This window comes from Myxine glutinosa, chromosome 6 (assembly GCF_964187855.1).
Source record: "Myxine glutinosa chromosome 6, kmMyxGlut1.1, whole genome shotgun sequence".
Taxonomy (NCBI): domain Eukaryota; kingdom Metazoa; phylum Chordata; class Myxini; order Myxiniformes; family Myxinidae; genus Myxine; species Myxine glutinosa.
The window spans coordinates 121387599-121406649 of NC_136266.1; the positions used below are offsets into that span (position 1 = coordinate 121387599).

The following is a 19051-nucleotide window of genomic DNA, read 5'->3' on the forward strand; positions in this document are numbered from 1 at the left end:
ACAACAACGTTGGACCAACGTTGGGCCAACGTTGGCATTTTGGCAATTGGTCGCAAGTGCATTGTTGACATCAGGGTGATCTTTAGTGCTTGCAAACTCAACGTCTATTTTTCAACGTTGGTCCAACGTTGTTTATTAGTTGCAAACACGACGTCTATTTTCTAACATTGGTCTAACGTTGTGTATTGGTTGCAAACACCACGTCTATTTTCTAACATTGGTCTAACGTTGTCTATTGGTTGCAAACACGACGTCTATTTTCCCACATTGGTCTAACGTTGTGTATTGGTTGCAAACACCACGTCTATTTTCTAACATTGGTCTAACGTTGTCTATTGGTTGCAAACACGACGTCTATTTTCCCACATTGGCCTAACGTTGTCTATTGGTTGCAAACACGACGTCTATTTTCCAACATTGGCCTAACGTTGTCTATTGGTTGCAAACACGACGTCTATTTTCCAACATTGGCCTAATGTTGTCTATTGGTTGCAAACACGACGTCTATTTTCCAACATTGGCCTAACGTTGTCCATTGGTTGCAAACACGACGTCGATTTTCCAACGTTGGCCTAACGTTGTCTATTGGTTGCAAACACGACGTCTATTTTCCAACATTGGCCTAATGTTGTCTATTGGTTGCAAACACAACGTCTATTTTCCAACATTGGCCTAACGTTGTCCATTGGTTGCAAACACGACGTCGATTTTCCAACGTTGGCCTAACGTTGTCTATTGGTTGCAAACACGACGTCTATTTTCCAACATTGGCCTAACGTTGTCTAGTGGTTGCAAACACAATGTTTATTTTCCAACATTGGCCTTACGTTGTCTATTGGTTGCAAACACGACGTCTATTTTCCAACATTGGCCTAACGTTGTCTATTGGTTGCAAACACGACGTCTATTTTCCAACATTGGTCCAACATTGTTTATTAGTTGCAAACTCAACGTCTATTTTTCAACGTTGGTCCAACGTTGTTTATTAGTTGCAAACACGACGTCTATTTTCCAAAATTGGCCTAACGTTGTCTATTGGTTGCAAACACAACGTCTCTTTTTCAACATTGGTCCAACATTGTTTACTAGTTGCAAGCTCAACGTCTTTTTTTCGACGTTGGTCCAACATTGTTTATTAGTTGCAAACACGACGTCTATTTTCCAACATTGGCCTAACGTTGTCCATTGGTTGCAAACACGACGTCGATTTTCCAACGTTGGCCTAACGTTGTCTAGTGGTTGCAAACACGACGTCTATTTTCCAACATTGGCCTAACGTTGTCTATTGGTTGCAAACACAATGTTTATTTTCCAACATTGGCCTTACGTTGTCTATTGGTTGCAAACACGACGTCTATTTTCCAACATTGGCCTAACGTTGTCTATTGGTTGCAAACACGACGTCTATTTTCCAACATTGGTCCAACATTGTTTATTAGTTGCAAACTCAACGTCTATTTTTCAACGTTGGTCCAACGTTGTTTATTAGTTGCAAACACGACGCTTATTTTCCAACATTGGCCGAACGTTGTCTATTGGTTGCAAACTCAACGTCTATTTTTCAACGTTGGTCCAACGTTGTTTATTAGTTGCAAACACGACGCTTATTTTCCAACATTGGCCGAACGTTGTCTATTGGTTGCAAACTCGTCTATTTTTCAACGTTGGTCCAACGTTGTCTATTGGTTGCAAACACGACGTCTATTTTCCAACGTTGGCCTAACGTTATCTATTGGTTGCAAACACAACGTCTATTTTACAACGTTGGTACAACGTTGTTTATTAGTTGCAAACACGACGTCTATTTACCAACATTGGCCTAACGTTGTCTATTGGTTGCAAACGCGACGTCTATTTTCCAACGTTGGCCTGACGTTGTTAGCTGGGTGCCATTCCTGACTGCCATTACAAATATGTCAGCTCCAACAATGAGTGTTGGAATAGAAAATTCCGCAAAATGGTCCACATCTCCCGATGCTCCAGTAACTGCTTTGAGTGCTCCAGAAAGAGTGAAAATTTACAACAAACTTCGGTGATTGTTTTCCTGGTTTTCATCAATTTTGGCAACATCATCTTTTTAAGCAAATTAAAAAGAAAAAGACATGGGCCTTTTTGGGAATACTTTGCTCCATTAGCCTCTAAAATGTTGACTCATCTTTATTGAATTACATTGTGTTCCACTTAAATGAGTTGCAGCTAAAGAGCTACCTCGTTTGGCATTAGGAGAGATTGAGCACACTATCAAGGCTTCCTTTTATCTCATTTCGCAATGAAATTTGATTTTGAGATTCAATCCGAAAGTAAAAGGGTTCATCAGTAAATGTGCAGACTGAAATAAAAAAAATCAATCATTGCCATTGAATAATTGTACACCGCTCCTTTCCTATGCCATCTCCAGGCATTGCAAATCGTCATTGCCGGGCACCAAAGGGGGCTCGGCAGTGACGCACGCTGAAAGAGAGTACTCAGTTTTCACTCTGGTTGTTTGTTTGTTTTCTTGGTTGTCCGGACGATATCTCAGCCATCCTTTGAGCTAGGAAGCTGAAATTTCGGCACAGTAGTGAGCAAGTCCTTTGTCAAATACGGTATTTTTTGTTTTTTGAATAATCAATTAATTGAGGAGTTATTTAATTATTAGCGTTTAATTAAGTACTTATTTAATTAATTAAATTTCATTTCTCTTCTGACCATTATTAACTCAGGCACCTTTTGAGTTAGGAAGCTGATATTTGGACATGCCAATGACCAGGTGATTTGGCTGCAAAGGATATTTTTGATTTATTAATTAATCAATTAATCGATTAATTATTTAATTATTCGATTAATGACAAAAAATTTTTTTTTTTTAAAGTTACAGATTCTGATGAAATAGTGGTAGTTTATGTGTTCTCTGACCAAATTGATTAATAATTTAATTTTTTTATGATTATTATTTATTTATTTTCATTATTAATCATTTATTTATTTTCTTTCTCATTTGGCCAATATCTCAGGCACCTTTTGAGCTGGGAAGCTAATATTTGGACATGAGTGACCAAGTGATGTGGCTATCAAGGATATTTTTGATTTATTGATTAATCATTTCATCTATTAATTATTTATTGATTAATCGATTAATTATTTATTGAGTAATCAATTAATTATTTAATTTTTTATAAATGACTTATTTAATTAAATTTCTAAAAGATACATCTTCGGATGAAGCACTAGTGGTTTAGTTATGCGATTAGCCAATTGATTATGAAAATATTTTGTGATAATCTTTTATTGATTTTAATTATACAATTAATCAATCAATTAGTGTACACCCCTCCCTCCCAATGCAGCCTTAATGAGCTGCACTGCGGTATTGCCGGGCGCCAGAGGCGCCCCGGCAATGCCGCGCTGCAGCATATTTAATTATTTGGCATGGGGCGGTGTACTTTGAATGTATTTGTACTTGTTTGTTTTCTTTCTTGGTTGTCCGGGCGATATCTCAGCCATCCTTTGAGCTAGGAAGCTGAAATTTCGGCACAGTAATGAGCAAGTCCTTTGTCAAAAACGGTTTTTATTTTTTTTGATTAATCAATAAATTGAGGAGTTATTTAATTATTAGCGATTAATTAAGTACTTATTTAATTAATCAAATTTCCTTTCTCTTCTGACCATTAACTCAGGCACCTTTTGAGTTAGGAAGCTGATATTTGGACATGCCAATGACCAGGTGATTTGGCTGCAAAGGATATTTTTGATTTATTAATTAATCAATTAATCGATTAATTATTTAATTATTTTATTAATGACAAAAACTTTTTTTTTTTTTAAGTTACAGATTCTGATGAAATAGTGGTAGTTTATGTGTTCTCTGACCAAATTGATTAATAATTTAATTTTTTTATGATTATTATTTATTTATTTTCATTATTAATCATTTATTTATTTTCTTTCTCATTTGGCCAATATCTAAGGCACCTTTTGAGCTGGGAAGCTAATATTTGGACATGAGTGACCAAGTGATGTGGCTATCAAGGATATTTTTGATTTATTGATTAATCATTTCATCTATTAATTATTTATTGATTAATCGATTAATTATTTATTGAGTAATCAATTAATTATTTAATTTTTTATAAATGACTTATTTAATTAAATTTCTAAAAGATACATCTTCGGATGAAGCACTAGTGGTTTAGTTATGCGATTATAAAAAAAAAACCACCTTTAGAGGCCATTTTTCCCCGCAAAGCGGGGGTTGGCCTTTTTCGGGAACCGTGGTTGTTGTTGTTTTTTGGTCCCCTTTCTGAAGCAATGTTTTATGGCCGGATGCCCTTCCTGACGCCAACCCTTTTTGCCGCCTTTACCGACAAACAGGGAATTACCAGTGAACTGGTACTCAATTTGCCGACCTCGGAAGGATGACAGGCTGAGTCAACCCCCCTGGCGTTAATTCAGCGATCGACCGGGATTCGAACCCAGGATCCTAGGCATCCTAAGCTGGCACCCTAGCCGCTAGCCCAACACCAGGTTTAGTTATGCGATTAGCCAATTGATTATGAAAATATTTTGTGATAATCTTTTATTGATTTTAATTATACAATTAATCAATCAATTAGTGTACATCTCTCCCTCCCAATGCAGCCTCAATGAGCTGCACTGCGGTATTGCCGGGCGCCGGAGGCGCCCCGGCAATGCCGCGCTGTAGGATATTTAATTATTTGGCATGGGGGCGGTGTACTTTGAATGTATGTGTACTTGTTTTCTATTTTTTTTTTGTGAAACCAATTCGTCCCCTTTCGTATGCAGCGCAAAGTTGCAGGGTAGCATCACTAGCTGGGATAGCCAAATATTCGAGAAGGGCACCCATGAACTACTTAACGTCCGACTCATGCTGGCAGGCGAGATGCCCAGTTTAACGTCCATCATGGGGATGGAATCACCGTGCAACAGTTTAAAGCTGGGCCAAGATTCAAACCCAGACGAGACAGCTTAGAGGTTAGTTTGCGTACCTTTAGGGCCTAGGCCATCCTGCCAGCACATTTTTAGCAATGAGTTGAATTTTATATTGTCAATGGGTATTTTGTCGGCCTAAGTTAGGATAGCCCTGGGCTGTATATTGTCAATGGGTATGCTGTTGGCTAAAGTGAGGATATCCCTGGGCTGTATATTGTCAATGGGTATGTAGTCGGCCTAAGTGAGGATGACCCTGGGCTGTATATTGTCAATGGGTATGTTGTCGGCCTAAGTGAGGATGACCCTGGGCTGTATATTGTCAATGGGTATGTTGTCGGCCTAAGTGAGGATATCCCTGGGCTGTATATTGTCAATGGGTATGTTGTCGGCCTAAGTGAGGATGACCCTGGGCTGTATATTGTCAATGGGTATGTAGTCGGCCTAAGTGAGGATGACCCTGGGCTGTATATTGTCAATGGGTATGTTGTCGGCCTAAGTGAGGATATCCCTGGGCTGTATATTGTCAATGGGTATGTAGTCGGCCTAAGTGAGGATGACCCTGGGCTGTATATTGTCAATGGGTATGCTGTTGGCTAAAGTGAGGATATCCCTGGGCTGTATATTGTCAATGGGTATGCTGTTGGCTAAAGTGAGGATATCCCTGGGCTGTATATTGTCAATGGGTATGTAGTCGGCCTAAGTGAGGATGACCCTGGGCTGTATATTGTCAATGGGTATGTTGTCGGCCTAAGTGAGGATAGCCCTGGGCTGTATATTGTCAATGGGTATGCTGTTGGCTAAAGTGAGGATATCCCTGGGCTGTATATTGTCAATGGGTATGTAGTCGGCCTAAGTGAGGATGACCCTGGGCTGTATATTGTCAATGGGTATGTTGTTGGCTAAAGTGAGGCTCGCCCTGGACTGTATATTGTCAATGGGTATGTTGTCGGCCTAAGTGAGGATAGCCCTGGGCTGTATATTGTCAATGGGTATGATGTCGGCCGAAGTGAGGATGACCCTGGGCTGGAAAAATGCCTGAGATAGCATAAATGTCAGGGAGAATTGCTTGTATAAAAAAAGGTAATCCGAATTCAAGGGGTTAATATGCAAAGGTTATTTAGTTTGACAATTTACATGTGGTTTACCAATTATGAGGAGATCCTCAGCTTTCCATTGATGCCTTTCATGCATCATTGCTGTCACACATGACCGAGTACATGTTCATTGAAAATGAAAAGTTCAAATCGCATTTTTACAAGTTTGGCTAATTGGTGCAAGACAGTTTTAAATGGACGCATTAATAGTCGACTGCCAAGTTGATAATGTAAAATTGTTAAGCTGGTCTGGTAATCGTCAGTTGTGTCATCCTTTATTTAAGATGGGCATTTAAGATGGGCCTACAGTGTATGGGTTTAGAGACAGTCTGAGTCATTGAAAAGATGGTTCAACTTATGACTGAACAGCGAACCTTCGTGGTTACAACCTTTCACCAAACTGGAAGTTTGCAGCGAACTCGTGATGTGTTCAGGGAACGTTTCCCAGAACGGGAACCTCCAGCAGCCAAAACCATCTGGGCGAATGTTAGAAAATTCCAAGAGCATGGCACTAGCCTCAACCGCAACAAGGAGAATTCTGGTAGGAGGCGCATTGGGCGATCGGAAATGAACATTGCAGCAGTAAGGCAGCAAGTTTTGGAGCATCCTAGGGATACCAGCGCAAGACGAAATGGGACGGGATTGCTTTCGGCAACATTCAACCGAATCACAAGACTGGCCCTCCACCAACATCCATATCGGATTCACATCCGGCATCAACTTAGGCCAGGGGATTTTGCCAGGAGGCTGGTGCTTGCCGGATGGTTGATAGCACGTTGCGAAGCAGATGTCAATTTCCTGCGCTATCTCATTATCGGCGACGAAGCTGCTTTCACCATGGATGGCAAGGACAATACCCATAATGTTATTGAATATGCACCGACAGGACAACCCCCGGAATTTAATTTTGACACCAACATGAATCGACAAAAGTGGACTGTTTGGTTGGGACATTGTGGATTTTTCAGGTGATCTGACCATTTTTCTTTCAAAGGAATGTCAATGGTAACAGGTATCTGCAGATGATCAATGACGAAGTTTTACTGCAGCTGGAGGAGAACTTTGAGCGACAGGTTCGTGGTGTCTTCAGATATCTCTGGTGGGCCCAAGATGGCGCCCCAGCACATCGTCTTATCACTGTCCGAGATCGACTGAGGGAACTCTTTGGAGACCGAGTCATCGTCCTCAAACATGCAGTGGAATGGCCGCCAAGATCACCTGACTTCACACCATGTGATTATTTCCTTTGGGGACATTTAAAGAACAAGGTGTGTTAACTCCTCCCCGTGATCTTGACGAATTGCAGGGCCGTATTCGACATGAAGTGGATGCTTTGCGCAATGACCCGGCAATGGTGAGACAAGCAGTTCAGGGCATGCTCCGCCGCTGTGAGCTTTGTGTTGAAAGGGGAGGTGGACATGTTGAAGTTGTGGGTGCATAAAGGCCAATCATTCCTGAGAAAAGTTCACATCTGACGTTCATTTTGCACAAATTATCCTGACTTGTGTCCACGTGTCCTATATATACAGACTTGGCATTTAATATGGAATATTTTTTTTGTGGGGGTGAACTTACTTTTCAAGATGTCTTAGAACCAAAAGTTCATTGGAATTATGTTGAAATTATTCTAGATTTTGTTAATGTGACCTTTAAAAGAAACAAAAACCACATTTTTTTTTTTTTTTTTTTTTGTATACAAGATCGAGGCTCGTGAAAGAGCGAACATTAATCACACAGAAAGACAAACAGACACATAAAACAAATAACATCGGGAGCGGTAGACAAGATGGGGAGAGAGGGGGAAGGACACAAACACAACATTTGAGAGCAGGGACCGAGAGACATGGAGACATCGAGAGAACTGTGGGAGGGAGAGGGCTTTGGGGCGGAGGCATGGGAAGGGGGGGGGGGGGGGGGGTGGGAGAGGTATAAAACATATGGAAACTGCCAGGACTTCCAGGAAAGAAGTTGGAATTTCAAACAAGGTGGATCTGGGGTGAATTAGTGGGGGTAGAAAAGATCAAGGTTTTGGATGGGGGAAGATAAGAGATGGTGGTGAACAGCTGTTTTAAAGACCTGGAGGGAGGAGTGTGATTGAAGTGAGTGTGGGAGTTTGTTCCAGAGGCGGGAGAAAAGAGGAATGAAAGAGTGAAGGTGAGCAGAGAGCCGAGATTTCGGCAGTTTAACCATCAGAGGGTGGCTGGCAGATCTTGTGCGACCTGTAGGAATATTTGGGGGACAGAGCACAGAGAGAGCTGGGGGAGCAAGGCCGGAGAGGAGTCGGTAGAAGACAGAAAGACCACCTACCTGCCTGTGGTGAGTGAGTGAAAGGCCCTCAGAGATAGCTTCATCGCGGGAGATTCCAATGATTCTGAAAGCTTTGGATTCAACAGCGTGAAGCCATTTGACCTTTCAAAACAAATAAATTGATCCTTGAAAGTGATGGAAACTGATATCGAACTCAATTCATGGACAGTACTGTGTTAAACTTCTGTACGTTTTCCAGAAGTATCTCTTTTTTTTGCACATTAGCCAAAAAAATTTTCAACAAAAACAAAAGTTAAATTACGGCTGGGATTACGTACAGTAAAATTACAATTCAGTACTTCGTGTAACCCCCACGAGCATTCAGGAGAGCACGTACATGTTGAGGCATGCTGTTCACGAGATTTGCCAAAGTTTGGACAGGAATCGCTTGCCATGCAGTGACAATAACCTGCTGCAATTCACGCACAGAGGTCGGCTGCTGGTCCAAGTGGTCGATTTGATGCGTTAATTCTGCCCACAAGTTCTCTATCGGATTCATATCCGGGGACATGGCAGGCCACTCCATATGCTCTACACCACGGTCAGCAAGAAAGTGTTGGATCATGCGAGCACGATGAGGCCGTGCATTGTCATCTTGGAAGACAAAGTTTCCTCAAAAGGCTGCACGAGCAAATGGAAGCAATGTTTCTTCCAGAATGGCCCTGTACTTGAACTGGTTCAGGTTTCCATTCAGAACAACCAGGTCAGTTTTGCCCCCTGCATGAAAAGCAGCCCAAACGGTCACCCCACCACCTTCAGCTTGGAATCTTGGTACTATACAATCTTTGTTGTTGGCTTCATGCACTTGTCTGCGTACTCGGACGCGGCCATGTTGACGATAGACCAGAAATCTAGACTCGTCACTGAAGATCATGTGATTCCAGTGTCCTGGCTGCCATTGACGGTGCTCTCTGGCCGACTGCAATCGGCCCTGGCGGTGTTCTCTGGTCAGGCGTGGCTTTCTCAGGGGATGCCTGGCACGATAGCCTGCTTGAACCAGTCGTTGGTTGACTAGCCTTCTGGATACAGGCACATTTGTCAGTTGCTGCCACTCAGCCCTAAGCCGATTAGCTGACTTGGTACGGCCATTGCGGGCTAACCGGTGCAGCTGGCGATCATCCCTCCTTGTGGTTCTGCGGGGATGTCCTGGCCTCGGTATTGGAGTACGGACACCCCTCTGAGCATTTCGTTTCAGGATCTTTGACACCTGACCTTGAGTGATGCCATACTGCCAACAATAGCATGCTGTTTCATGCCGTAATTTCGTAAAGCCACCACTCCATGACAAACAGCATTGTCGAGTTGACGGACCATCTCCAGAGGAAGCGGCAATAACTTTTGGAGACGTGAAGCAGTTGTTTTCCACTAATACAGAATGCAACAACCCTTGTATACCTGACTGTGAAGCCAATCATCAAATGCACCTGTCCGTACATTTTGCCACGCCACCTGTGATATAATCCTGATGTTGACTTCTTGCTGCGACAGACAATCAGTGACATGGTTCTTTTAACAAATAAATAACCAAAGTGTAAAAGAAACTCACCAGATTGATATACTGAGTTAAGAAAGTAAACCCAAGTCAAGAAAAAAAAAATATTCCATATTAAATGCCAAGTCTGTATATATATACGTGTATATGTATATATATATATATATAATATATATATATATATATTGTTGCGGATATGGGATTTGCATCCATCCATATCCGCTTGTAAATATTCCCCTATTTCCTCAATACTTCCCAACTATCCCCAATCCCCCATTCCCTAGTCCCATTTTCTGTAAACAACACTCTGTAGACCCGACCTCCCCCTATTTCCCCCATTAAATGTCGTGCCCAGGTTCACCGCATCTCATGTAAGACAACTATAGGACATCTTGCTAGTTATTCTTAGTCTATGTCAGTTAAGGACTCGTTTCCATTAATTCTGACCCTTCGTTGCACCAGAATGTGATTGTATGGCACCGTTAGGAAGTTTAGGACCTCCCAATACCTCCCCGCAGCTCTTCCTCACAGTTCAACAACAACAACAACAACAACAACGAGCACAGGAAGTGCGCGTCCTCACTCCGGCTTGGTTGGTAGGGGGTGTTGGGGAGGGCACCAGGCCTTCCCAACGAGCCGCCATCAAACATGTGCTCGACGGGGTTACCAAATAGGGGCTCCCTGTCAGCTCCTCGTCAAGGGCAGAGCCTGGTAACCCCCGCACCCAATGGAAGCGGCGGACCGGTCCCAGTGGGGCGGAACCAACCAGCCGAGGGCGTGTCACTCCCGGCTGAGCATGCGCAGTGAGGGGGAGGTGACGTCAGATGCGTGCTGAGCTTGGAGCAAGCAAGACCACCTCCGAGCGCTGTGAGACCTCCCTGCATCTTTTGAACCGTGCTTTATCCTGTCCCCGAGCCAAGGTGCACCTTGTGCCATCGACCGACCTGCCCATTCCCGCCATCAATCCCCGTGTGAGTCTACCTTGTCCGTTTGTCCGTGGTCTGTCCGGGAATAGATAACATTGTATTTAGGTACCCATCTCTTCTGTGTCTTTACCTCACTCTGCCTTGTAATCTACCCCGTTTTCTCCACCACTGTAATTATACCCTCCTCCGGAGGTCTTGAGAACTGTACCCCTTGCGTCCTTTCATCTATCCCAGTCGTCGTGTCATTTCTATCATTGATTTAGCATAGCGCGATTTGGCCAACGTCTGGGTGAATCGGGTGTTAGTCGGGGAATAACTGTTCGGTCGCGGAGCCTCCGCTCGGCAAATATAATATCTTAATCCGCGGACTGTAACAATTGGTGTCTGCGAGTGGGATACGGACCCGAAGCGCGCTTAACGCGCTCAAAATTACAAGTCACCGAAATTTGATTTTGTTTTGCAAAAAAAACCCGAATTTTGAAAGTCGCGCTATGGGAGATCAAGACAGCTGGGTTCCGGTAGAGGAGAGTAAGGCAGGGTCGATCCAGGACCAAATTGAGCCACATGAGGAGAGCGAAGCAGTGAGGGTGGCAGGTTCGCAAAATGGCGTCCTCGCGCATGAGGTTACGGGCGCGCAAAATGGCGCCTCGCAGATGGCTACGGCGACCGCGCCCGCGACCGTAGCAGCGCCGCTGGTGGGTTTGAACCTTTTTTTTATACAAATGAAGGCCCTTATGGACAAGAATGGCGAAGAAATGGAAAGCAGAATGATGGGAGTAATGAGGGACGGAGCGAGGGCTGATAGTGAGTGATTGGGGAGCAAAATGGGGGGCAAAATGGGAGAAATGGGGGAACGGCTAGAAGCTAAATTAGAGGGGTTAGACAATGGGATAGAAGGGGTGAAAAATGGGTTAAAGGGGGTAGAAAACAGAATGGCCGCTCAAGAGAATCAAATAGAAGGGGTGAAACATGGGTTAACGGGGGTAGAAAACAGAATGGCCGCTCAAGAGAATCAAATGGAAGGGATGAAAAAGGGGTTGGAGGGGTTAGAAAACAGTATGGAAGGCAAATTGAGGGACATGAGGGACCAAGCGGAAAGGGAAGTTAAACAAATGGGGCAGCAGATAGAGGGGGTCAGAATGAGGGTAGAAACTAAATTGGATGCTCACAGGGAGGAAATGGAGCAGATGAGGGTGGCATCTGGGCAGGAGATGCAAGTGATGGGAGAGGAGATCAGAAGAGGTGTGAGTGAGGAGGTCGGAGGAGTGCGCGAGGAGGTGAGGCACTGTAAGGAGCGCATGGAGAAGGAGGTGAGAAAGGGGACTGTAAAATTGCAAGGTGGTATAGAGGAGTTGACGCTGGGAGTAGAACAGCTGACAGTGGGACAAAAGGAGTTGGAGGACCAGGTAAAGAAGAACACAGCGGTAATAGAGGGTTTAAAATCAACACAGAAGGAGATGAAAAAGGACGTAGGGGTAATTAAAAAAGAGTGTCAGACGGTACATGAGGACCTGACGAGGAAAATTAACAAGGTGGTAGAGGTGATGGAGGTTAAAGAGCGGGAGGTGCGGGAGCACATAGAAAAAAATAAGGTGGAGTTAGAGGAAGAACTTAAGGGGGCGCACGAGGAGATGAAGGAGGTGAAGCAGAAATTAGAAGAAGTGGAAGAAGGGGTGAGCGAAATTAAGAAGCGACGGAGAGAGGATAAGAAAGAGATAAAAGAGGAAGTAAAAGAATTGGTCCAAAGTCTGTGTTCGGATCATGATGATGTGCTCATTAACCGGATGAGGGATTCACAGGTGATGGAGGAGAAGCAAAGAGAAAGAGGACCCGGTGTAAGTGGTGACCAATATGGTCGTGCGTGTGATGCGCCAGGTGATTTAATAAGCTTGGGGGTCGAGATGGACCCGGATGTTCGTGAGAGGCCAAGAGTGAGGTGTATGGCTGGTCCGGAGTGTATGGAACGAGGGTGCGAGCGATAGGGTCCGGTGATGGGAGAGGTGCGAGGTGTGAGTGAGCAAGGTTGTGGTGGTATGGAATGGGTAGTGGGTTGCGGAAGCGTGACCCATACATCGACACCAACAGGGGTAGTTTTTAGAGGGACAGGGGAGGCACAGGAGCCCCTTGGGGGTAATGTACTGTGGGGGCCCGGCCGGTTCGGCCCCGCACTGACCCCACAAGGGGCGACGCATGGGGTCCGGCAGGCGGGCAACGACTCACATACGAGGTGGTCCCACAAGGTCCCACTCGCGCCGTATGATGGTGGGTAAGGGTGGCATCCCTGCCACCCTTCCCATGATGGGGGCAAATGCGCTATAGATTATGGGGTGTATGGCAGTGAAAACTAGCCCGGGTGGGTTAGGTTATATTGATAGGGACTAGAGGTGACTATGGGTGACAAGATTTAAGTAAGAGACTTGGTACCTGTAGTGGGGACGTAGTAGCTTAGTGTTTGATAATGACGTGGGAGCTCTGAGTGTAAGGGAAGACGGAGGAGCATGAGTTTTAGAAGGGAGTAGACAGAGCAGATGATGCAGTGTGAATGGAAGTGCTGGTGAGCAGCTTCGAATGAGGCATCGGTGAGGCAATGCTCCGAGGTGTGTGTGAGTGTACAAGTGATGAATGAGAGAGCATTGCGGATGAGTGTCATGGTGAGTAGTGAGTGTTGTGGATCAGCGCGAATGCACTTGGGGGAGAGAAGGGTGCAGGCGGCACCAAGTATGAGAGCACAGGTGTGCAAGTACAGGTGTGTGGAATATATGGAGCAGAGAATGAGTGGTGTGGAGAGAGTTGGAGTAAGTGGTACGGAGTGGTGTGCGTGGTGCGAAGGTGTGGATGGGGGAAGAGTGGACCCCCATCACGGATACCCGGGGCGGGTAGTGTAAGTGTTAGGTAGAGGGTATAGGTAAATTGTGGTTGGATATTGGCATCTGTGGTGCGGGTGGAAGAATGATGATTGGATGGGTGCATTAGTGTTGTGGAAATGGCTGGGCGTGTAGCCTGTTAGTGTGTGTAGTTGGTTTGGGCACTCCACCACTGTGAGGATGTCGGCCAGGTGAGGCCGCAGGTGGGCTCTGGGAGCCGGTAGAGTAGTTGTGGATGGGGCCCGAGGATCCGGAGGACGGACCCGGGTAGCCCAGTGCCAGAGGGCACCGAGTGGGGTGACAGAGCCAGGAGGGGCCTTCCCCAGTTAGTTAGGTTAGGGTGAGGAGCTAGGTAAGCTCGGGTGGCAACTGCAGTGGTGGAGGTGTGCAGGTGGGTAGACCTGCTGGGAGAGCTACACGTCGCAGCCCAGAAATTGTGCAAGGGCACCGGGAGATGAATCGGGGGAGTGAGACCCCAAATTGAGAAGCACCACAGTTTGGTCAATGGGAATTGGTTTTTAGAACCCATAGTGTAAGTTGGCCAATGGATTGGCAGGGAAAGACCCCGGGTAATGTAAAGTTGTTAAAGTCATTTAGGAAATAGTTAGGATTGATGAACCTGTCGCACCATACGCAGCCACTTACGTGAGGTGATGCTGATGACTCCACACCTGTGTTTTCTTTGTTTTGTGTTGCAGGAAAGGAGAATTGCTGTTTGGATTTGTGAGACGCATCACGACGTGGATGAGACATTGGGGTGATTCCATCTCTCCCTCCTTAGGAGGGACTGATGATGAATTGGTGATGGCAAATTTTGATGTTGAGTTGGAGATGGTAAATTTTGATGAGAATTGGAAATGGCAAATTTGATTGGTTAGGAGGGAGAGAAGACGAATTTGGTTTATGGGAGGAATGGGGAAGACAGTAGGGACGTTGTTGATGTGTAAAGTAGATGTTTATGGGTAGTGTTGTGTTTTGTGGATACAGTAAGGGGTAAGGGAGGGGCAATGTAGGTTACCTGGTGGGGGGGGGGGGGGCATACGGTAGGAACGTACCTGTCTCACCTGGTTCCCATGTGCCCCCAGTGTGCATTACCTTGTATTGCGTGCACTTTTGCGCCCTTACCACCTTACTCACTTGTCTTCTTTTGTCTCCCACCTCCGAGGATCTGGCTTTGGGGCAGAGAGAGAGGGGAGAGAGAGGTGCTGGCTCCGCAGTTGTGGGCCTGTACTTCTGCTGCTTGCTGCCTGGATCGATACACCATATGGACCACAATTTTTGTGGCCGCCCACAATGGACCGCAGTTCTTTTGCGGTCAAGCACCACCCGTGGATGGACCTCTGGGTCAACGTGGCACCTATGCCATACAGGTGAACCACTTTTAGTTGGCCCCCCTGACGGCCACAATTCAGAAATGGATGCGGTTGGCACCTTTCTTTATTTCTAAAGAAGCCAGAAGGCCAAGTGCACTCCATGAAGGCAAGACCAGCGGCAGAACATCAGCCGGCTGCGACACCACCGGTGACCATGGACACTTAATTGTGCATTTTTATGAACACTTTATTGGTGCACCGGATGGTGCTGACTGTGCGTAATGGGGTGGTGCTTTTGGTGCTTGGACGGGGTGCTCTGCACATTATTAAAGGCCGTAGGGCCACAGGGCACTCGTCGGTTGGTGTATCGATGCTGGCATGCGTGCTCTCCCTATGCATAACATCTGCATGTGTTCCTCAAAGACCAGGTCCTGGATCGTAGTGTAACTATCAGTGTTGTATAAATAATGCTCCCTACCGGCTGTATGTTTAGTTTGAGGATGCTTTCCGTGATTCGGTTATCCTGTGGGTGTGTTTCTGTTAGGAGAAGGGTGCAACGTCGCAGGGGGACATATTTACTCATTTGTGAACATCTGTAAAACTGTCGCACTCAGGGTTGAGTTAATAGTAGAGGGAACTACATCTGAGTGCCACACTAAAGTAGGTAAAAATTTATCGGGTCGGGCCGCCCCGAGGTAGAGAAGGGTGCAGTGTTGCGGATATGGGATTTGCATCCATCCATATCCGCTTGTAAATATTCCCCTATTTCCTCAATACTTCCCAACTATCCCCAATCCCCCATTCCCTAGTCCCATTTTCTGTAAACAACACTCTGTAGACCCGACCTCCCCCTATTTCCCCCATTAAATGTCGTGCCCAGGTTCACCGCATCTCATGTAAGACAACTATAGGACATCTTGCTAGTTATTCTTAGTCTATGTCAGTTAAGGACTCGTTTCCATTAATTCTGACCCTTCGTTGCACCAGAATGTGATTGTATGGCACCGTTAGGAAGTTTAGGACGTCCCAATACCTCCCCGCAGCTCTTCCTCACAGTTCAACAACAACAACAACAACGAGCGCAGGAAGTGCGCGTCCTCACTCCGGCTTGGTTGGTAGGGGGTGTTGGGAGGGCACCAGGCCTTCCCAACGAGCCGCCATCAAACATGTGCTCGACGGGGTTACCAAATAGGGGCTCACTGTCAGCTCCTCGTCAAGGGCGGAGCCCGGTAACCCCCGCACCCAATGGAAGCGGCGGACCGGCCCCAGTGGGGCGGAACCAACCAGCCGAGGGCGTGTCACTCCCGGCTGAGCATGCGCAGTGAGGGGGAGGTGACGTCAGATGCGCGCTGAGCTTGGAGCAAGCAAGACCACCTCCGAGCGCTGTGAGACCTCCCTGCATCTTTTGAACCGTGCTTTATCCTGTCCCCGAGCCAAGGTGCACCTTGTGCCATCGACCGACCTGCCCATTCCCGCCATCAATCCCCGTGTGAGTCTACCTTGTCCGTTTGTCCGTGGTCTGTCCGGGATTAGATAAGATTGTATTTAAGTACCCATCTCTTCTGTGTCTTTACCTCACTCTGCCTTGTAATCTACCCCCTTTTCTCCACCACTGTAATTATACCCTCCTCCGGAGGTCTTGAGAACTGTACCCCTTGCGTCCTTTCATCTATCCCAGTCGTCGTGTCCTTTCTATCATTGATTTAGCATAGCGCGATTTGGCCAACGTCCTGGTGAATCGGGTGTTAGTCAGGGAATAACTGTTCGGTTCGCGGAGCCTCCGCTCGGCAAATATAACATCTTAAACCGCGTTCCGTAACAATATATATATATATATATATATATATATATATATATATATATATATGTATGTATGTATGTATATATATATATATATATATATACATATATATATATATATATATATATATATATATATATATATATGTATATATATATATATATATATATATATATATATATGTATATATATGTATATATATATATATATATGCAGAGCTATACTGAGTTCCTCCAGGGTGAACGGCTCTTTGAGATCTTGACTCTGGTCACAACTTAAAGAAAGAAGATGATCTGTCATATCATCAACAATATCTTTATACATGGATTTATCCACAAATAAACCAGTTTTCACAAGCATTCTTGCATCACTCTCATTTTGTGTAATATTCCCTCTAGCATCTACCAACGAAACAACTTGCCTTTGGGACTTCTTAAATCCTTCTAACTACAAAAATATATATATTTGGAGTGTCAGAGAACTTCCCGTTTTGGATTCTGAATCTAACTGACGTCCCATTACTTTCACATGAATCAATTCTCTTATATATTGCTTTTTTCCAATAATAACTGAATTTTCCTATAATTTTGAGATTTAGCTAAGTCTTCCTCTAACTGCAAAATTTCAGTTTCTAGGTTTGAGACAGCAATTTTATTCTTTCTTTTAGAAAAGGAATTAAAACATTGACAAACTAGGTCAATGCGAATGTGTCGCCAATATGACTCCGCATAGTCCCACAACGGATAGATGCCATCGTTCACTGTCCTAAAAATAAACAAGTTTGATTTAAATCCCTTCAGCTGTTTTCAAGTATCACATTTTCACAAGCCATGACAGGTTTCACATCGATCGGTGCAGCAGTTTCAGAGAAGGGATTTTAAAAAATAAACATTTTTGGCTGGTATACCACTTCACCTATGATGTCATCATTATCATGCTTTTGTTCCCCATTGGGAGTACTTGACAATGTGGCAAGTTTCAAATTTTTCCATTCAGTGGTTTCCGAGAAATAATTTTAGAATTATTTGCTTTTAATCCAAGATGGCTGCCATACCACGTGTCCTATGACGTCACAATTATCATAAAAACATTCTGCATGGGTGTCACTCCTACCCTGAACGTTTCGTCGCAATCAGACATAAGGTTGCTGAGAAAAACGAGGTTTAGACCGTAAAGACAGACGGACGGACAGACAGACAACCCGAAAACATAATGCCTCCGACGAGGAGCATAAAAACACGAGTTTGGGCTTTAGCGTTGTCCCACTATAACTGAGCAGAACAGTAAGAAGGTTTTCTTTGGACAAGTGTTTCCCAAAAACTCGGAAATGCATCAGTAACAGAGCAATCCTCTAACAGGCTGGTATTGAAAGTCCAATACGCAATTTGAAGATGATAGGCCAAGCAATACCAGGTGATGATCAGAGAAACCAGAAGTAAACTGATTATAAGACACGAGTACATTTCTAAAAGTGGAATTAATATACCTTCTATCAAGCCTTGCAAGATTTATCAACCCGTTAGCACAGGTAGTATTGGGTGCTGTATGCGCCATGCGTCAAGTAGACCAAGTGATGAAAAAGAATTCAATATATCTTTATCAGATTCAGGATGTAGTTCTGATGTATTTCTGTCTAATTTGGGTTCAAAAGCGCAATTGAAATCTCCTCCAATACAGATACAATGATCAAAAGCTATCGTGTGCAGGTAATTAACCAGACGTGTGAAAAAAATCTTTCCGAGCTAAGCTGCTACTAGGAGCATATACATGTAATAAGGTGAGGTGAAATCCTTGATAAACCAACTCTAAGGATGCTAATTGTCCTTCAACTATTTCCTGAAAATTCTACGAGTCAGGAACAAAACCTGGACGAAGCAAAAAAGCAATTCGCGCAGAAACAGAGGACAGATTGCTAAAGAAACACTGCCCAGTATTAAGGCGAAGCCAATCAGGCTTTGAAGTCTCTGTTATGTGTGTTTCTTGAAATGAACAGATATCGATATGTTTCTGACGCAATAAGTTCTTAACTTGGAGCTGACGCACCTCCATTAATGTTTGAGGGGCAAAAAGCACTTTAGTCCAGTCATTAAACAACAATTTATTATTGCATGTTCAACAAAATTTGAACAAAAGGTTTCTCGATGGGTTTCACCTCTTTGATACCTCTACGTTAAAAAAAAAAGTTTACCAAAATATGACATTGGTGACCATCTTCCTGAAAATAGGCCAAATCCAAGATGGCCGCCATCAAAATTAACCAAAGTGGAAAAATGTCATAAATATGGAATTGATCAAGATAAAAACATGTATGATTAGTCTATTCAT

At 44.4% G+C, this 19051-nt stretch overlaps 1 protein-coding gene across 1 annotated transcript in view; it reads left to right on the forward strand.

Annotated features, from left to right (window-relative positions):
- Positions 1–19051, forward strand: part of LOC137413384 (uncharacterized) — a 43727-nt gene that overhangs the window by 17772 nt on the left and 6904 nt on the right. The window lies entirely within an intron of this gene.